Genomic DNA, 22,538 nt, shown 5'->3' with positions numbered 1-22,538 from the left:
AAGCCATTTTCTTACTCAATGATATTTCTAGCCATGTTTTCTCAGATTGAAAAGACGAGAAATATGTAGCACAATAACCCAATCTAAATATTAGACAATATTAGACTTTTGCTTCCACTTTGTATGACAAATGGGATACATTTTGCAAAATCTTCATCAATAACTAGCAACTACTGCTTCATATTTTCACCAAAAACAGTGCAATTTCTTATAGCAATTTTCAGATTCAAAGTATTCCAAAACCCTGTTAGAAATGCAACATTAGCATAGGTGGTGGGTGCCAGGTGGAATTCCAGTCATCCTTAAACAGGAGGCATTTATTAGGAGGAAACAATGAAACTATACATAACAACCATGTTGCCTACTGTCATGATTTTATTGTGCATCTTGAGACATTTGATGTTTTTCTTAGAGCCCTAGCTTCTGGAAGCATTTGACTAGGTGAGAATCTCAGCACCTATTCTCTCACTCTCTTTTTTCATTATTATTATTATTTATAGAGAAATAGTTATAGAGAAAAGCTAGCCCTCATAATGACTCAAAAACCAGAAGGCAAAAAAAAAATCATGATTTTTAAGCCAATGTTTTTTTGAAGCCTGATTCCTGAATGCTTGGGGTTCGCATTATTTATTGTAATAAACAAATAGGCTTCCACACAACTTGTGTTTCAGTTTTGTCTTCCCTTTTTACCAAGAGCCACACACAGTCTACCAGGAACTGCCCATTGTCTGGAATGGAACATACCACAGAGTTATCTAGTTGCAGAATAATATACTGCAAGTACACAGATCATTGCAATATGTAAATAAACCTAAGTATGATTGTAGCTGAGCATTGGGGTCTAGAATACTATGGTTACACAATATTCTTTTCAAATTGCACCATGCAATCCTTAGCTTTCATGTGGACAAGAAATAAGCAACAAGGACTTGTGCTGAAAGGGACCACGGCTGGATCTCTAACACTGTAATTCATGCTAGCACTGTATTTCAGGCTCAGTGCTAGATATAAAGCCCAAATTCTGCTACAGAAGATAACCATTAACTGGGCACTAATGACATGCTTCTGCAGAATAGTCTTCTCCTACAGCTTGCCTGAAATGGCTACTCCATTCTTCAGTGTCTCTGAATTTTGTTGCATGCCTCGGTCAGGAATGTTCTTTCACTTGGCTTTTTGTTTATATATTCTTCTTGTTGTTTAGCTGAACCTGGCTTCCTTCAAGCCCCTGCTGCTCAAGGATTCAGAGCAATGGTGTTCATTTATGTTTAAGTCAGTACACGAGTATTAAATAGATGATTAGAGGCCCCATCCTCATAGCCCAGATTTGTTTAAACTGAACACAAAAATTAACGTTCAGACAGGGTGGCAATATACCCGACACAGGGCACCTAAAGCCTCCATTCCTCACAGGAAAGAAGTGTTTTCCCAGCCTCAATGGTCATAAAGAGACATAGCAAAAATCCAGACTTTGGGCTTCATTATGATGAAAAGATCAAATTCACTAGTTTCACGTTGGGTCTGTCACACACAGTTCACGCAAGCTACACACTTCAGCAACAGATACACCAAATCATCAGCCACATCAAGGTGCCAATAAAATATTCAACATGCAACAGGATAATTAATCCACAGGTCATAGAAACAGCATCCTCTGTGCACTACAAGCAAGACTAGAGGAACAGGAAGGATTCATGTTAAATCTGCAACGATTAAATATAACCTAATATTGCCAACCCCACATGTTCAAAAATCAGGAGGATTTTTTTAAATGATAATTTTTGGGTTCTTTCTTTTTGTTTCCGAGCTTTTGAGGTGCACTCAGGTACGTTTTCAAGCTTTTCTCTGTAACTATGAGGGCTAGAAACTTACCTTTTTAAAAAAATGAAAGCTGAGATTCTCATGTAACCGTTTGACTCCAGGAGATGGGGCTTTATGAAAAACACCAAATATTGCAAAGTTCACAATAAAATCACAACACTGGCAACCACTGAGAATCATCCAAGCTCTCCATTATTGAAAATTGGGTTATATTCTCTGATTTACATTATTTGCACAGACAAGTCCCTCTTTTATCTATTTATCCCAGTAAATTCCACCTTCCTGTTCAGGTACATAGGAATTTTTCTGTAGATGGCTTCCATGTAGAAAGCATATCCTTTGGCCACAAAACTGTTTCGAAAATATTTTTCCCCAAGGACAAAAAAACTTGAAGCAACATCTTTAAATCTCTCCACTCCACTGGATACCAAACCCTGCTTAACGTTCAGAACAAGCAATCCCAGGAAGGACTTTGTGGGGATCTCTGCCTTATCAGGACTCCCTGATGGGAGAACCCTTCCCTGCTCATTCCTGCACATCAGGCAAAAAGGTCTAGCAGTGCTCAGTTGAGGTGAAGCCTGCCCCCTCACAGCAATGGCCTGAGCCTTGGTTCAGCAATAGGGGTTTGTGACATTCCCCAGGATGCAACCTGGACTGTGTCCCCTTAGTTTACTACTCTGGGATGCTTTTTACACAGCTTTGCTAGTGAACTGGTGCTCAACACTTTCTGAAAACCAGGCCGCTTTAAGATGTGTCAAGCTGGGCACCCAGAAATGGAGGCACTCACAACCCCTAGCTATGTTTGAAAACATTGATTGGTATGGCCAATGCTAGATGTTGCACAAAGCAACTGCCTTGAAATCCAGGACATGGACTTCACTTTACATTAGTTTTTCATCCTTCCCCTCCCTCTGCCAGTAGCAGGACGAACTTGCCTTTCCAAAAAAGCTGGATTTTAAACTACGCCTCAGGTTGCAGTGAGTCAGGTTTTCATACTGTGTTGGTGGTGTTAGGTTTTGTTTGTTTTTTGTTTTTTTCTCTTTCCCTGTCTTGTGGTTTCTTTTCTTTTTGATTTCCTTATGGGATTTTTTTTGGAATTTAAAACAGACAAGTTATCACGATTTTCTCTGGGGTGGGGAGAGCGTGTGGGTAGGAAACTTGAATAAATAATACCTCCATACATACTACATGTTTGTGCAGAAATTACACTTTACAATTGGTTATGGTTTGCCTTGTAATGCCAAAGATTCTTTTTTAAAAAAAAAAAAAGAGGAGACAAGCCCTTTTGGCTTAGAGCACCAGTTCCAAACATTCCTTGGCCTGTTTATGCTCAACAATGAATCAGAAGTATCTTTCCCTATATGTTGTTTCAGTCTTTTAAAAGCCTTGATTGCCAAATTCAAACTAGCTACCTAGCAATACGTCTCTTAAAACTCATTTTTTTTGGAATTATGAACACATATTTCACAGCAAAAGTTAGAAACACAATTAAAGTTCAACCGTGAAGAAGCATTCAATGATCTGGTGTCAGAAATATAAAGGGAAAGGTAACCACCTTTCTGTATACAGTGCTATAAAATCCCTCCTGGCCAGAGGCAACATCCTGTCACCTGTAAAGGGTTAAGAAGCTCAGCTAACCTGGCTGGCACCTGACCCAAAGGACCAATAAGGAGACAAGATACTTTCAAAGCTTGGGAAGGGCGGGGGGGAAGGTTTTTGTTTGTGCTCTTTGTTTAGGTGGTTGATCTCTCTTGGGACTGAGAGAGGCCAGACAGAAATCCATCTTCTCCAACCCATCCTAATCCAAGTCTCCAATATTGCAACCAGCATAGGTAACCCGGCAAGGTGGATTAGTTTATCTTTTGTTTTATGTGAATTTTCCCTGTGTTAAGAGGGAGGTTTATTCCTGTTTTCTGTAACTTTAAGATTTTGCCCAGAGGAGGATCCTCTGTGTTTTGAATCTGAACACCCTGTGAAGTATTTTCCATCCTGATTTTACAGAGATGATTTTTAGCTTTGTTTTAAAAAAAATAAAATAAAATAAAATAAAATCCTTCTTTTAAGAACCTGACTGATTTTTCCATTGTTCCAAGATCCAGGGGTTTGGGTCTTTGATGATTTTGTAACAAATTGGTTAGGATATTATTCTCAAGCCTCCCCAGGAAAGGGGAAGGGCTATTTTGGGGGAAGGTATCTCCAAATGGTCTCTTTCCCTGTTCTTTGTTTAAAACGCTTGGTGGTGGCAGCATACTGTTCAAGGACAAGGCAAAGTTTGTACCTTTGGGAAGTTTTTAACCTAAGCTGGTAAGAATAAGCTTAGGGGGTCTTTCATGCGGGTCCCCACATCTGTACCCTAGAGTTCAGAGTGGGGAAGGAACCCTGACATCTGGTTACTACTAATAATCTGTAATGGCATCTGTGTAAATGTGAGAGTGTACTTCTCACGGTAACATCACTGGAGTTGAAGCAGGTAAGGGAACTCTCTAGGTTACAAGAAACCTAACAAATTGGCCTTTATATTTGAAATTCTCCCTCATCACTCTACTGTTTAACATTCTGAACCCATTATCTGCTCTATCCACTGTGTGGCTTATGTGGTAACCAAAAAAGCGTAGATTTATAAAAGCCACCATCTTTCAGAAATAACTAGGTTCCAGTGTCATCAGCCAATGAGAGCTTGTTTTGTTGATTCAATGCTTCTGTCTTATATTTCACTGGTTGAATTCCTAATCTGTCTATCATCTGACAGTGTGTAGTTCCTGAATTAGCAGGAACTTTCACATTCTATCTTGCGCTCGTAGTTCATAATTTTCTCTTATGAAAATTGTGTTTTTAATTCATTATTCCAAACACACACTTCCAATCAATGAAGAGTAAAATTCTAGAGCTATGGTTAATTTATTCAGTTCTGTATTTTTATTGATATTGGATTTTGCATTAAAGCCATTCTATTTATTATGAGAAAAGAAAATATTAATGCCATTAGAATACTCTGAACTAAAATAGTCCCTTTCATGATGATAAAGCACCTGACAAATATTCAGCCCTAATATCTGGAAGCAAATCCAATTTGTTTCTTCTGTTTTGTGGGCACAAGTTTCTATTGGCACATTTTACAATGTTTAACTATTTAAACTACCAAATTGTGTGAAATTGGTTTTTAAAAAATAGGTTTGTAGCTCATAGGAAGCCAAGTTGTGCATAGTAGATCTGTGGACTGTTTGCATACCAATTATATGTGGGTGCAAAACCTCAGAGATGAAGCTGGAAATCCTTCTGGAAACCATTGCTTAAGTCTTAGAATATCTCTGTAATAGGCGTTATTATTCTTCTCACTTAAAAATGGGTCAGCTTTGGCACAGGGAGTTTAGGCGACCTGTCCAGTGGCAGAGCTGAAAATACAAGCCAGGAATTCTAGAGCCAAGGTCCATGATTTAATCACAAGACAACATTCTTTACCAATTACATTATTCTCTGGAAGTTAATTAAAAAGTACATTCTGTAGTGCGGCAGATTTAGCTTCACAAGCACGAAGCCCAGACACAAGAGTTATTTCTTGAGATGGTCACGCAAACAAGTTTCATAACCACATGCAGTGCTCATGCTTCTTTATTTTCCTCCCCATTTGTTCTGTTTGAGAAACAGAAGCAACATTAAAGCATTGCCAACTGTTTTATTAAAATATATTTTTAGACATTTTTTAAAACTCCTGGAAAAGTAATGTTCCTAGTGTTTACACAATAAAAATTCAGAGTCATATGTACCCTTCAAAAAGGTCATTAAATAAACCAAAACCACGTGTGTCCTGGTACTAGGGGCAGGGGAGAGAAACCTTGATAAACTTTGTTGTAGGCCCAGCTGTTAGAAGAGTCTTTTCTCTATGGTTTGGTTAGGGATTTTTTGAAGGTTGAGCAGTTCAATATTTTAACTGACCATTGTCAATTAGGGCTGCCCAGAGATGTATGTTTGTGTTTAGCGAAAAATGTTGAGGTTTTGAGATTTGTTTCTGTTCAAAACTGCATTAATGTAGGACTCACCAGTGACTGCCTGTAGTCCTTCCTTTACCCTAGCCACCTATCCTGCAACGCAGCCAACCAGAAGGCCCCAATCCCTCAAAACCCACCCACTTTGTACTTGTACAATCATTAGATTGTACACAATTAGCAGTCAATTCAAATTCCACACCTCACCACCAGCAGGCACAAAATCTGAAACTGATCATTCCAACCACCTTGCAGAAAGGGCGCCAGACATGATGGACCCTGGTCATGCTCTTTTAAAGACATAAATAACTTTTTCTCCTCCTGCTAGTAGCCCAATGTGCAGCAAAGCACCCGATGGACTAAGGTCTAAGGTAAGGCTAGTAGCTACAGTGGAAGGTTCTCCATTGTGCTATTGCATTCTTACAACTGCACCATATTGTTTCTTTGTAAATCAGTCAGATTTAATTTAGATAATGGTGTGATCGCTCTAGCAACTGTTAACACTCTGACATTGCTGAGTTACTCATTAATGCAGTGTTTACATTAATCCTAGGACACACAAACTTACATTGTTTAAATTCATTACTTATGAAAGCCAAACATCACCTTCTATTGAATGCACACACAATAGCAACTAGTACTATAACTTTCCAGCTGTAGTAACCACTAATCATAATTTGGCACTAATGATGCTGCAGTCATTCTGGCTGTGACTTCAATCCGAGAGAAAAATCAAGGTATCAGTTCATGTAATTATATCCCCATCATTAACTTAATTCAGTCTTCCATTGATTTGACACCACAGTGTATAAATTCTGAAATTTAAAATCTGTAAGCCTCCCACCTTTTTGAGTCATCCATCTTGTAAATTTGACATATTCATGTATTTGCTTACAATCCAATGTGCAAACTTTTGCTTGACTTGCTGCTTTGTTATATCTTCAAGTGAACATTTAAGTCCAAATATGAAAAAAAAAATTATATACATAGGGGAAATTTTGCAAATGCAAACGTTTACAATTACATAGGATGGTAGATGTCTAACTCATATTTCAAAGCAGAATTAATTACAATCGCAAAAAATGTGGGCACAATTTATATGTACAAAACAGAGGCCATTCTAGCAGCAAATCTGTCCCAAAGCCAGCAAAGCAGGAGCGTACCCATAGTCCTATTGAAGTCAATGAGACTATTCATGTGCTTAAGTGATTTACTAGATCAGGGCCTTAGTTTCCATTTTCTTTAATTGGCATAACACTCATTATTTTGCTCAAGGGAACTCAGACTTGGATTCTCACTTATATTTTGTCCAGCCTCCTGTAATTATATAAAGAATGGAATCATCCATATTTACAAAGAAGAATCTCTTCCTTCAAGTGTATTCAGGACCAAATTTGCTTTAATAAGTTGACTGATTACATACAGAAATTCATACGCAATTATTAAACATTACTTGTTAAGGGCCAGATTCTGACAATCTTATAGACACTGAATGAAATTGTGGCTCCACTGAAGTCAACAGCAAAACTCCCACTGATTTCAACAAGGTCAGGATGTCAAGTATCTTGTATTGCCTTTCTCTGCCTTTTGTGGGACTACTCCCAGGATTAGGATGTCGTAGCCTGCCTGCAAGTTTGGCTTATGAATAATACTTTGTTCTTCTATAGCATTTTTCAAAGTACTTTACAACAGTTGGACTTATTCAACCTTCAGGCAACCGGATGAAACTCCATTATTAAAGACCCTTGTGCAGTCATGCTACCATATTCTGCAGCTAATGAGCAATTTTCAAGAGTAACCAAATAAAAGACAGAGTAATGCATTGGCTTCAGTGGCGTTTGTACCCACTTACAGCAGGATTGAATGTGAGCCCCGTAATTAGGTATCCCCATTTCACAGATACGGAAAAAAAAAAAAAAAAGAGAGAAGTAACAGGACTTGGCCAAGGACACAAAGAGTCAGTGTCCAACATCTTGAAAATTATATATGACCTTAAAAAGAAAAGGAGTACTTGTGGCACCTTAGAGACTAACCAATTTATTTGAGCATAAGCTTTCGTGAGCTACAGCTCACTTCATCGGATGCATACTGTGGAAAGTATAGAAGATCTTATTATATACACACAAAAAGCATGAAAAAATACCTCCTCCCACCCCACTCTCCTGCTGGTAATAACTTACCTAAAGTGACCACTCTCCTTACAATGTGTATGATAATCAAGGTGGGCCATTTCCAGCACAAATCCAGGTTCTCTCACCCCCCCGCCCCACACACACACAAACTCACTCTCCTGCTGTTGTCATATGACCTTAACAAACTTAACGTCAGCAATTCTAGACAAACAAGTAGGTGGGAAAGAGTAAAGGAAGAAGAGGCCTCACATATGGTTATTTTAGTAGCATGTAAATGAAGATGCACACTCCCAGATTGAGCGAGTGCTTCTAAGGGTTCTGCACAATATCTTGCTATGAGATTCCAGGAGCAGAGAACTTTGGAGGGCTGTTAATGAGAAAACACACAACATTCTTTAAAATTATACCAGAGTTTTCTGATTTTATCTTTTTAAAACTTGAGAAAAATGTAGTGAAAAAAAAATTATTTTTCACAGCAGCATGAAATTATAGCTTTCTTCAGTGTACAATCTTAAATTATGCTACAAGGCCAAAGCGTTTTTCTCTGTGGTTTGTATCCTGTTGGAATCAATCCAAGCAATACTTTTCTTCTCAGCTCAGCAAAACCATTATGTTGATTGAATTGAAGCCAACATGCACACTCATGACCTATCTTGCCATAACCTTATTCATAATTTAGTTGGAACAGAACTGAATTTATAACAATATTGATAAACTAGTGCAAGGGCTTTACTTGTAAAACTTCTATTTTCAGGGATTTATAAACCCATTTAAAGTTGTCTCTTTCCAGATTAAACATGTTGTGCGGATTCTTAAAAAATGATAAATTTTCACCCAGAAAATTTGGGGGAGGAAAAACTATATTAAGTCAAACCCTTGTGGTGGGAGAGAAGAGAAAATAAATGTAATGGCTTTTTGATTTTTTTGCATACTGATAAAACCAGAAAGCTGCCAGGTCTTTTAATGCCTACTTTTCAGCTCAATTATTTCAGCTGAGGAATCTGTTTCCAAAGGGTTCAGAATAGCAGCCGTGTTAGTCTGTATTCGCAAAAAGAAAAGGAGTACTTGTGGCACCTTAAAGACTAACCAATTTATTTGAGCATAAGCTTTCGTGAGCTGTAGCTGTAGCTCACGAAAGCTTATGCTCAAATAAATTGGTCAGTCTCTAAGGTGCCACAAGTACTCCTTTTCTTTTTTCCAAAGGGTGCTACTGTACATTTCAACAATCTCAGGTGTATTGAATGAGATCGGCCTGTACCAAAATCTCCTACCCATACACATTCAAATTTCATACATCTCTTCCACTCATGTACACTCTAGAATTGCCTGGATCCAGGATACAACTCCATTTATATTAGTGGAAGAACCCAAAGGAGCAATTTGTTCCATGTTATGTCAATAGGAATTTTGCCATTGACTTCAATGAGAGCAGGATTGAACCCTGAATCTGTTTAGGGAACTGCTAACATATTTCCTATCAACCCATATTCCTGCTTCAGTATATGAGCGATGATGTACTGCTACAGAAGAGTAAACAGTATAGTGAATGCAAGATATTTCTTACAATGTTACACAAGAATTCAAACAGATTGAAACAGATGGTTTTACTAACATCCAGGTGCTATTTCCATAAAATTGCATGGAGAAAAAGCTGCCATTTGGGGTGTATCCCACAGAGTTACATCAATGTCCTAATCAAGATCTGTCTATTAATACAGTTTCAACATCGACTTCAGTGTAAATACCACCTCTTCCCTTAATATGAATGGGGCAGAATTCTACTAGGCCATACAGATGGCAAACAATGTAGCACAGAGACAGTTCTTCCACAAGGTATCTTAGGGGTGAGGAGACACCATTATATCAATGAGTACACTGATCCACCAGCTATCCCTCATATGGGTGCAGCCTAGTGCAGCCCTGAAACTTCATGCAGAGTTTCCTTCTGCCAAGCTCACCTACTCATGCTTGTTAAAAAGAACAAGCACTGACCCTTAATGCGTATGTGTGGAATGCAGATTTCTCCTAACTCTTTATAGCCAAACTAACGTCAGATACACAGCAGGGAATTTTTCAAGACACGAGAGAAGAATCTGGCTTTATAAAACTCACTCGCAACGAACCAAAAGTTTCTCACACCTAAAAATATGAAAACCTACACAAAACATTAAGAGAACATTCTAACAGGTCAGGTCAGTGACATTGTTAGGGCTCCTTACTCCCTTGCAGGAGACCTGGGCTAGACCCCTCAGTTTATTTATTTATTTTTAAATGTTAGTGTGGGTTGCAAAGGAAAGTCTTAATCAGCATTATGTAAAAAGCCTAGCAATTCTCACCCTATGGGTTCTATAACATACATTAAAAAGGCAGAGGGTTGTATTTGCTCAACAGACAAACATTCATTAACATATGGATTAAATACACACCCACACACACACACACGTTAATTAATTTTAGCCGATTTGTTCTGTTTATTACAGTGGTGTCTATGGGCCAACAGGGAACAGTGCCTTCTGGTGAGAGTATGGCCCATATAACCCAATTACAGTAAACATGAATCGTATCAGAGCAACCTATGTGCACAGACTATATCATCAGCTAGTGTACGTACATATATACTTTGCTCATACAAAACAGAGAGGAGCTCAGAGGGAGATGATTGCACTTCCCAGATTCAGGGCTACTTGGCCCCGCAGGAGTATCCCTAATTTATGTCACCTTTCCCCTGGAACGCCGACACAATGCCCTTTCCTCCCCTTTTGCTGGAGATGAAGATGGGAAAGATGCAGAGGAGGTAGTAGAGCAGTCTCTGCCAGCTTTACACCTGGGGAGAGCTCCCCTGTCGGGGAGACATTCTCCACTGGCTGTCTCTGAGGCCACTTTGCACCATACCTCAGTGAACTGGCAAATGCAGCCCGGCAGTGAAATGGTTATTCTACTTCCTAATGTTAGAAAGTTGTAATTGTTAGCCTTTATAAATGCACAGGGCTAAATTCAGAGAGAAGAAGAATCAGAAGCGAGCACACATGCCTGCAGTGAGAGCTCCATGTTTGTAAATGAATGTGTAGATAAGTAGTTGATCTGTCCCTATAACAACCTGTGAGGTAGTGAGTGTGTGCACCCAACTGCAGGTAGACGTCAGCATTTAAAAAAAAGTGTCACAGTTGTATTTAGGGTGCATACTATTAGAGTTGGCATTTGTAACAGTGATATACTTTGTACCATATGCCGATTAAAATTAGGTGAGATTTAAAATAGTAAAGGAATTATATTTTACAAATAGTAAGAGGAAGAAAGCGATTAGCAACTAGGATCGTTGCTTGAGGATTACACAAGTTTAAGAACAGATCATATCTGACTGAATACAAAGACCACATAAGGGGTTTTTACTTCATTCTCCCCCAGACTAATAGGTTTAAATTATATCTTGAGCATAAGTATAGTGCCATGTATCTATATCCCATTAATATCACTAATTGCAATATTTAGTGTGGCTTTTTTATTTCATATAAGGTGCTTTATGGGAGGCAGAGTGTTAGATTGTTAGTGACTACCTTCCTTTTGATTCTCGTCTTTCTTTCCATTATAGATTAAGTGTGACACACTGTACCTCAGAATGGCACCCTGGAATTCCCATATTCACCACTGTTACATGAACATGATACGTTGTGTACAAAGTATGCCTTGTAAGATATCATTTTAAAGTCTTAACCTGTTGAACACAAATATCCTGTTGGATTGTATGTGCTATCATTGTATGTGCAACAGCCATCCCAGAAGACTTCTTGGAGAGAACACATTGACGATAGAGACTACTTAACCAACGGGGACTGCCTGATCCCCAAATCAAAAGATCTTTCCAGCAAGCTGGAAGAAACTATACAATAGAGGAAGTGACATCATGACTTGGCCTCTCCCCCCAAACCTCAACACCTGAAAACGCATCTGGAGGACAAAGACTTTGAACTGGGGAGGGTGTTCTCAACTGGAAAAGAGTCCCAGTCTGTGTACTGAGGAACTATACCATCTGTCAGGGAAAGATATTGCAGGATTCAAATCCTGTTTAGTTTGTAGAACTCAGACAAGAAATAAAAGTAAATTTGTAAAGTAACCAACTTTGATCTCTACATTTGCTACTTATAACCACAAATTATCTTTTGAACTGCTGCTGAGCCATTCGGTCCCTAGTCTGTAGCGGTGCATGGGATTCTTCCATCCTAAGTGCAGGACTCTGCACTTGTCCTTGTTGAACCTCATCAGATTTCTTTTGGCCCAATCCCCTAATTTGTCTAGGGCCCTCTGTATCCTATCCCTACCCTTCAGCATATCTACCTCTCCTCCCCGTTTAGTGTCATCTGCAAACTTGCTGAGGGCGCAATCCACACCATCCTCCAGATCATTTATGAAGATATTGAACAAAACCGGCCCCAGGACCGACCCTTGGGGCACTCCACTTGATACCGGCTGCCAACTAGACATGGAGCCTTGATCACTACCCGTTGAGCCCGACAATCTAGCCAACTTTCTATCCACCTTATAGTCCATTCATCCAGCTCATATTTCTTTAACTTGCTGGCAAGAATACTGTGGGAGACCGTGTCAAAAGCTTTGCTAAAGTCAAGGAACAACACGTCCACTGCTTTCCCCTCATCCACAGAGCCAGTTATCTTGTCATAGAAGGCAATTAGATTAGTCAGGCATGACTTGCCCTTGGTGAATCCATGCTGACTGTTCCTGATCACTTTCCTCTCCAGCCCAATGGACTTGTGCTCGTCCAGCTTTTCTAAATAGTCCCAAACCACTTCTTTCTCCACAGAGGGCTGGTCACCATGGCATAAAGGGGTAGACTGCGTCCCCAAGGATAACTATAGGCATTTCAACATCCCCAATGGTTATTTTCTGGTCTGGAAAGTAAGTCCCTTGCTGAAGCTGTTGAAACAGACCAGAGTTCCTGAAGATGCAAGCGTCATGTACCTTTCCTGGCCATTTCACGTTGATGTTGGTGAAACGTCCCTTGTGATCCACCAGTGCTTGCAGCACCACTGAAAAGTACCCCTTCCGGTTTATGTACTTGCTGCCTTGGTGCTCCGGTGCCAAGATAGAGATATGGGTTCCGTCTATCGCCCCATCACAGTTAGGGAATCTCATTGCAGCAAAGCCATCCACTATGACCTGCACATTTCCCAGAGTCACTACCCTTGCTATTAGCAGCTCAGTGATAGCATTGGCTACTTGTATCACAGCAGCCCCACAGTAGATTTGCCCACTCCAAATTGATTCCCGACTTACCGGTAGCTGTCTGGCGTTTCAAGCTTCCACAGGGCTATCGCCACTCGCTTCTCAACTGTGAGGGCTGCTCTCATCTTGGTATTCTTGCGCTTCAGGACAGGGAAAAGCAAGTCAAAGTTCCATGAAAGTGCCCTTACGCATGCGAAAGTTTCGCAGCCACTGGGAATCATCCCAGACCTGCAACACTATGTGGTCCCACCACTCTGTGCTTGTTTCCCGGGCCCAGAATCGGCATTCCACTCCATGAACCTGCCCAATTGACACTATGATGTGCACATTGCAGGGGCCCGTGCTTTGTGAGAAGTCTATGTCCATGTCCTCATCACTCTTGTCACCACGCTGCAGTCACCTCCTCCTCACTTGGTTTCGCTTTTTTTGCAGGTTATGGTTCTGCATATCCTGCTGGATAACGTGCGCGGTGTTTATAGTGCTCATAATTGCCGCGGTGATCTGAGCAGGCTCCATGTTCCCAGTGCTATGGCGTCTGCGCTGAAAAAAGGCGCGAAACGATTGTCTGCCATTGCTCTGACAGAGGGAGGGGCGACTGACAACATGGCTTACAGGGAATTAAAGTCAACAAAGGGGGGGTTTTGCATCAAGGAGAAACAGAATGGCCCCCTCAAGGATAGAACTCAAAACCCTGAGTTTAGCAGGCCGTTGATTTCATGGAGGGAGGGAGGGAGGGAGGAAAAAAGGAATACAAAACAAATCTGGTCTATTTCTTGTTTTGATCCACTTCATCTATCTTTATACACCTTGCTGGCAGCAGACGGTGCAGTATGACTGCTGGCCATCGTCATCTCCTGGGTGCTCGGCAGAAGACGGTGCAGTAGGACTGCTGGCCATCATTGTCTCCTGGCTGCTCATTAGAAGACAGTGCAGTAGGACTGCCAGCAGGACTGAATCGCCATGAGATGAAACTTAAAAGGGAAATGACCTGGCTGAGTCACTCCCATGTTTGCCCAAGCGCCCCTGACTGACCTCACCGAGGTCGGCTAAAAGAGCACCCTGGAGTACGGCAACGATGGCTACCAGTCATACCACACTGTCGGCTGCCAAAAGGCAATGAGCTGCTGTTGTGTAGCAATGCAGTACTGCGTCTGCCAGCACCCAGGAGACATACGGTGACGGTGAGCTGAGTAGGCTCCATGCTTGCTGTGGTATGGTGTCTGCACGGGTAACCCAGGAAAAAAGGCATGAAATGATTGTCTGCCATTGCTTTCACGGAGGGAGGGAGGGAGGGAAGGGGGTGCCTGACGATATGTACCCAGAACCACAGGCGACAATGTTTTTGCCCCATCAGGCATTGGGATTTCTACCCAGAATTCAAAGGGTGGCGGAGACTGCAGGATAGTTACCCACAGTACAGTGCCTCGGTACTGTGGACGCACTCCGCCGACTAAATGCACTTAGAGCATTTGTGTGGGGACACACACAATTGACTGTATAAAAATGCTTTCTACAAAACCGACTTCTATAAATTCGACCTAATTTCATAGTGTAGACATAGCCTTAGACAGCTCTTTACTTACAAGAAGTGTTTCTCACCTGGGCAGATCTGAGCCTTGAGTAGGAGATCAACTAACGCAACTAGCACATGTATCTTACCCAAGGGACAAGAAGTCTTAGAAATGTAGATACCATGAGACTCGTCTCACCTCAACTTTTCATTAATTGTAACCACAGAAGATAAGACACAGCACAATAGGCTACTCCAGTGTTTTTGTAAGAGAAGCAGACTGCCTGTCCATAGGGGAGGCACTGATTGTCTTCATCAATGTTAGGCCCAGCACCTCCTGGCTCCTCATTGACACACTTTTTATAGCACAAATTAATAAGCATTAATTAACTACAACATATGAACTTGCATTTTTCAGTCTGAACAATGAGTCAAGAGCATTTCTATTCACGATTTTTTTTTTTAAAAGCCATACAGACCAAACTGATAGTTGAGCCAAGTTTCAAGCTCACACGAAATCCATAAAATGCAGTTCCACTTATACAACATTCCTTATATTCAAGCAGGATTAGCAGTGCATAACTATAAATTCAAAAACTTTGGGTTTTTTTTTTTTTTTTAAAAGCACTCAGATTGGTCCTAAATCTGCACCTATTAAAATCAATGGGAGTTTTGGGAACAAAGTTAGGCCAGTGCTGACTGAGTGCTTTTGAAAAATTCCATCCTTCAGTTAAAATTGAAAGCAAAATAATCATGTTTCTTGACTTCCCTGGTCTAATTTTATTCTTCATAAGGGGGTTCATTTTGTTTGCTTGGGATTTTTTAATATTTCTTTGTGCATATGAACACATCAAATCATATGAGCATAAGACACTACATAAGCACATTTTAACATGGCATATAAAGAAATAAATTGCATATGAAATCTGAAACTCAGTTTTACAGAACTCCCATATATTATCCCTGATTCACCTCTCACACTAGTTTCGCACTAGTCTAACACCATTGACTTCTGTGGACTTACACACTTATAATTGGAAAATCAGGTCCAATGTGCTCACAAGCCGGCCTGCTGAGAAAGAGGAGGTTACTCACCCTGTGCAGTAACTGACGTTCTTCGAGAGGGGTGTCCCTGTGGGTGCTCCACTTCAGGTCAAGGTGTGTCCCAGAGCCTTTGATCGGAGATTTCTACAGCAGTACCCCTACGGGCTGTGCATGCGCTGTGCCTGCCTCTCAAGCAGTCAGTGTTCTAATAGCGTGTGCACAGCCCGCGCTCCTAAGTTCCTTCTCTACAACGGAGTGTTACAAATTCTGAAGTAGAGGGGAGGAGGGCAGGCAGTGGAGCATCCACAAGGACACTCATCTCCAAGAATGCCAGTTACTTCACCGGGTGAGTAACCTCCTCTTCTTCGAGAGAGATATCCCTGTGGGTGCTCCACTTCAGGTGACTGAAAAGCTGTATCCCTTAGGGTGGTAGGGACTTCAGATGAGGCAAGAAGGCTGTTGACAAGACAGCTCTACCCAATCTGGTGTCAGACGCTGCAGTGTGATTGGCAAAGGTAAGGTTCGATGCCCAGGTAGCTGCTTTGCATATGTCAGACAGTGGGACACTATGGAGAAAGGCCGTGGAGGTGGAGACAGCTCTGGTAGAGTGTGTTCTAATTGATGTAGGAGGGTGTATTTGCCTGAGTTGGTAACAAAGGCGTATGCAGTCAGCAATCCATTTGGAAAGTCTCTGTGTAGAGATAGCGCTCACAAGGAAATGCTGAGTAGAAGAAACAAAGTCTGGGGTTTTTTTGAAATGGTTTGTTCTATCCAGGTAAAAGGATAATGCTCTGTGAACATCAAGAGTGTGCACTGCTGTTTCAAAGGCGTTAGCATGAGGTTTTGGGAAAAATGTTGGGAGGTGTATAGGCTCATTGAGATGAAAGTGTATCTTAGGTAAGAATTTTGGATGTGTGTGGAGTGTGACTTTGTCGCAGAAGAACGTGGTATATGGAGGGTCCACCATAAGCGCCCCCATTTCTCCTACTTGTCTGGCAGACATGATTGCTATGAGGAAGGTGGTCTTCATGGATAGGTGAAGAAGGGAGCAGGTAGCCATCGGTTCAAAGGGTTTATCCATCAGGGCTTTGAGGACTAGGTGTAAATCGCAAGGTGCAGCAGGCGGTGTCACATCTGGGTATAATGTCTGGATACCTTTCAGGAACCTTTTGGTGATTGGATGGGCAAAGACTGTAACGTTGTCAATCTTATGGTGGAAGGCGGTGACTGCCGCGAGGTGGACCTTGAGTGAGCTCATAGAGAGGCCAGATATTTTAAGATGTAACAGGTAATCCAGTATCAGTGGGAGTGAAGCAGAAACTGGAGAGGTCTGTTTGCCAGCGCACCAAGATGTGAACTACTTCCATTTATGCAGGTAGGTAGTGCACGTGTTGTGCGTTCTCCTGTGTAGCGAGACAGTGCGCACTCAGTCCGAACATGTTAACGCCTCATTACAGAGCCATTGATCAGCCAGGCCCTCAGGTGGAGACGTTGTACGTCGGGGTGAAATAGTTGTCCCCGGCGTTGATAGGAGGTTGCTGAGTGGGGGAAGTGGAATGGGTGACTTGACCGACAGGCGCAGGAGGAAGGGGTACCACGGTTGTCTTGACCATGCTGGGGCTACGAGAATGATGTTGGCTCTGTCTGTTCATATCTTCTGAATGACTGTGTAATAGAGGCATTGGTGGGAAGGCATACGTAAGAGTTTCAGTCCAAGGGAGCATAAAGGCGTCTCCCCCGAGTGTTTTCCCAGGCCTGCTCTGGAGCAGAATGTTAGGCATTTTTTGTTTGTTGCTGGGGCAAACATATCCAGTTGGGGATAACCCCAGGTCTGGAAAATGTTGGAAAGAATGGTGTCATTGAGTTCCCACTTGTGCTGTATGGGGAAGGATCGGCTGAGCTTGTCTGCGGTGGTATTCTGAGAACCTGGCAGGTATGAGGCAGAGATACGTATATTGTGTTGAAGGCACCAGTTCCAAAGTTTTACCGCCTCTGTGCGGAGGGAGTTGGACCGGGCTCCCCCATGTCTATTGACATAAAACATGCACGCGATGTTGTCGGTCATGATTTGAATTCAACGGTTTTGGATGATGGGAAGGAAATGGAGGCAGGCATTGCATACGGCCCTGAGCTCTAGCAAATTTATGTCAAGCTTGGTTGCCGAAGCAGACCAGAGTGTTTCTGAAGCGGTCCTGAGTGGTGAGGTGGCCCATGTGTGCTTCCCATCCTGCGAGGGATGCATCTGTGGTGATGGTAATTGAAGGGGGATCTTGTCAGAAGGGAATCCCTGTGCAGAGGTTGATGGGAGAGGTCCACCACAGAAGTGAGTCCTTGACTTTCTGGGGCATAGTTAGTAACTTGTTTAGCCTGTGCTTGTTTGGTTTGTATACCGTGGCTAGCCAACCCTGAAGGCATTGCATGTACAGGTGAGCATCTGCGACCACAAATGTGCAACTGGCCATATGTCCTAAGAGCTGCAGGGAGTCTCTGACTACAGTCTGTGGGCTGGCACATAATGGGGTAATAAGGTGGCCCATTGTGTGGAATCTGTCCTGGGGAAGAGATGCAAGACCAGTGGTGGAATCGAGGTGGGCACCAATGAAGTCGATTGTTGGGTAGGTTGTAAGGTAGATTTGTTTTTGTTTATTTGCAGGCGCAAGGTGCGGAAGCAGTGAAGGGTTGCAAGAGTTGCGTGGTTCACTTCTAACTGAGTGGGAGACTTGAAGAGGCAATCATCCAGTAAGGAAATATGAGGATCCCTTTTTTTCTGAGATGTGCTATTACAACTGCTAGCACCTTGGAGAAGACACGTGGTATGGTGGAGAGGCCAAATGGGAGTACTCTGTAGTAGTGGTGCGCTCCAACAGCAAACATTAGGAAACGTTGATGGGCAGGGTGGATAGAGACATGAAAATATGCATCTTGGAGATCAAGGGTTGAAAAACCACTCTCCTTGCTCCAGCATCGGAATTATTATTGGGAGAGTAACCATCCAGAATTTCTGTTTCTTGATGAACTTGTTCAAACATCGAAGATCGAGGATAGGGTGCCAACCGCCGTTTTTCTTTTCCGTCAAGAAGTAGTGGGAGTAAAACCCTTTTCCTCTGCGTTGAGGGGGTACCTCCTCTATTACTCCGAGATGTAGGAGATGTTGTACCTCCTGACAGAACAGTTGTTCGTGAGGGGTGTCCCTGAAGAGGGACGGTGTGGGAGGGAGGCAAGGAGAGGAAGGGGATGGCATAACCCGATCTGATAATTTCCAGGACGCATCTGTCCAGGGTGATGGTTTTCTAGTTGGCTGGGAACGGATGCAAATGGTGTCCAAAGAAATGGTTGGTTGGAGTTGGCGCTGGAGAGGGTGCGAGGTTTTCTATACCCTGGACCAAGACTTCAAATTGTTTATTTGGGTTAGGAGGGTGGGTCGCCGTTGCTTGCAGAGGGCGAAGTCATCGGTTCGTGGGCTTATGTCGCTGTTGTTGTTGGGTCTCACATGGTCTTAAAGGTAGATGTTGCGCAAAGGTATGGTAACATGGTCATTGGCATGGCTGATATCTATATTGTCTTTTCTTTGAGGCAGGTGTTTGGATGCCTAAGGATTGGAATGTGGCCTGGGAGTCCTTTATGGAGTGAAGGACCTCATTGGTCGTAGAGGCAAAGAGCTTGTCTCCATCAAAGGGAAGATCTTCGACTGTATTCTGTATCTCCTTTGGAAAGGAGGAAGTAGTAAACCATGAGGCCCACCGCATGACGATGGCCGTGGCTGTGGATCTGGCCACTGCGTCCGCAGCATCGAGGGTGGCTTGAAGAGCTGTCCTGGAGATCAATTGGCCCTCGAACACTACTGCTTTAAAGTGTTGTCGTTTATTGTCCGACACATCATCAATAAATTGCATTACCTTAGCATAATTTTTGTGGTCATATTTTGCTAAGAGCGCCGCATAGTTCGCTACTCTAAATTGCAAAGTGGAAGAAGAATACACTTCGCGGCCCAAGGAGTCCAGTCTCTTGTTATCTTTGTCCGATGGAGTGGACCGGAAGTGCTAATATTTGTTTTTCCGATTGGCCACGTTGACCACTAGCGAATTAGGTGAGGGGTGCATAAATAGAAACTCAGAATCCTTAGATGGGACAAAATATTTGCGGTCCAGTCTCTTGTTAGTGGGGGTTATTGTGGGTGGGGTCTGCCAAATAGTTTTAGCAGGTTCCATAATGGCCCCAATAATTGGTAGGGCTATTCTGGAGAAGATCGTAGCTTGCAGGATGTCCTTAAGCTCGTGGTGTATTTCAGGTACCTCCTCCAGGGTAATCTTGAGCTCCTTTACTACTCTCAAACAACTCTTGAAAGTGAATGAGCTCATCAGTAGTGGGCGGTGGTGGTGGGGTACCATGGCGTCTTGTGCTGTTATGGCCGTAGAGGTGTGCGGTGCAGTATCCTCTGCAGGGGTGGCGACCACTTCAGGTCTTATCTGGGTTTCAGTGTAAACCGGCAGTGTGGAGGGTCTGACAGCTTTCCTCCTGGGAGCCTGCAGAACACCTGAGTATGGCGTGTTGTAGGTCCATGAGCCCCAGTGTGGCCATTGCCCTGGCGGGGTGGTGGGGGGGGCATAGGTAGTCCCATCCAGGGATTGCCATACCAGTGTGGATAGCCATGAGGATATGGAGATCATGCTGTAATGCATCTCCCAGTTGCAGGTAACTGAATCTGGGGAGAGTATTGAGAGGAAAGCATCTGTTCATCGTATTCCTCTTCCTCCCACACTTCACTGGAGGGGCTTGAAGTAGTAGAGGAGTACTGAAGGTAGGATGCTAAAGGTCTCGGTGAGAGACTGGCGCCGAGGAGAGTCAGGAGCATGAGTCACCCTTAATTCCTCTGGCTATAAAAACTGTGGTGGAGTTGACTGACCAGGAGTCAGTGCCGGTGTAGGAGCCCCGGAGGTAGGCACAGCAAGGGAGGCTGGAAAGCTCAGGGCGGTTGGTGCTGAGAGCAGCTGCTGGAAAAGTGGAGCCACAAGATCAAAGGATGGTGCAACAGCCACTTGTACTGTCGGCACCGTAGTAACAGAGGTGGCCGAAAGAGAGCTGAAGAGGCGGGCAACTGGAAGCCCTGAGCCTCGGCACTGTGTAGTGGGGCAGCCGACTCATGGTCGGTACCCGAGATGCCTGCCGCATTGAAGGTGCTGAGCCAGAGTTAGCAGAGACCGGACAGCCAGTTTTAATTTTTTCCCCGAGGAACGGCTGCTGAGGGGAGAGGAAGCTAGCTGTTTTTTTGCTTTCTCTTTGCCTCTGGAGGGTGTCACAGAGGTTTGCTGGCCAAGGTCAGACGCAGGTCTTAGGGAGTTTTCCAGGAGCAACATTTTAAGTCTGAGCTCCCTGTCCTTGAGAGTTCGCACTTTCAATTTGTTACAGTGGACACATTTTGGGGGTACATGAGACTCCCCCAAACAGCGTACACACTGTGAATGCCCGTCAGAGATGGGGATGGCATCCTTACAGGAGATGCTTCTCTTGAAGCCTGGGGAACCAGGCATGTCCGAAACCACAGAGGGTCATCCCCCACCCCCACACCTCCACAAATAAATAAATGTAACAGTTAATGTAACTTATCTAAGTAGTAACTCAAATGACAGACTAAACTGAGAAACAAACAAACTAGCTAATCTCAGAGAGCACTGCTGAACTCCGTCTCTAGCCAGGGACGGTAGAGAAGGAACTTAGGAGCGCGGGCTGTGCACGCGCTATTAGAACACTGACAGCTCGAGAGGCAGGCACAGCGCATGCACAGCCCGTAGGGGTACTGCTGTAGAAATCTCCAGTCGAAGGCACTGGGACGCACCTTGACCTGAAGTGGAGCACCCACAGGGACATCTCTCGAAAAAGAATACTAAGTTTAGTCATAGATCTGTATTGATATTATTAATAATGCTGTTACACAAGGGAAACAGAATTTTTAAAATCTTAGAGGCATGTTCTTTTTAGCTGCCTGGTTAAAAATGGAGTTGGTAAAATAAACCACTGCTGATTTATCAGAAAGAAATATTTTATTTTTAGAAAAATTATTGGGAGGCAGGATAGTCTAGTGCAGAGGTTTCCAAACTTTTCTTATTGTGTATCCCCTTCTGGATCTATCAGCTGCCTGGGTAACCTTACCCTTCTCATCACAGATACTTTGTGTGTTCTTCTTAACACTACCTTCTTAACACCATCTGTTCATATTTCACAGTTACATACAGATGAAGTTATAGTGTGATGTATACAAGCGAAAAAACCACATAAGTTCTGAGCTCAGTTAAACTGGACAGCTGGTGGGCAACTGAACCTGCTCTATATGGTGATTGTACATGAGGGCTTTAGTCAGCATCTCTGTGTTCTCATTGGTACATCTTAAAGTAAATTAACCACCATATTTTATATAACAGTTTTAAAGCTTTGTCTGAGTAGCCTATTATGAAAATGCAATAAATAATAAATAAAATCCACCATTTTACACTTTCTCCCACATACCCCTCAGAGGTACATGTACCACAGTTTGGGAGCCCCTGGTCTAGTGGGCAGAGGTCTGGGCTGGGAGTCAGTCCTGTCTCAGACTCTGTCTGACTTTGGATAAATCACTTCACCTTCTCTGAGCCTTTGTTTCCTTTCTTTTATCTGGTTTGTCAATTTAGATGATAAACCCTCAGGGCAAGGACAGGCTCGTACCATGTGTACAGTGCCTAGCACAAGGGTGCCCCCCCAATCCTCCAGATGCCACGGTAATACAAATATATGTTTCCAGTGTTGTTGTAGCCATGTTGGTCCCAGGATACTAGAGAGACA

Source organism: Chelonia mydas, chromosome 6 (genome assembly GCF_015237465.2).
Source record: "Chelonia mydas isolate rCheMyd1 chromosome 6, rCheMyd1.pri.v2, whole genome shotgun sequence".
Classification (NCBI taxonomy): domain Eukaryota; kingdom Metazoa; phylum Chordata; order Testudines; family Cheloniidae; genus Chelonia; species Chelonia mydas.
This window is presented reverse-complemented; position numbering follows the sequence as displayed.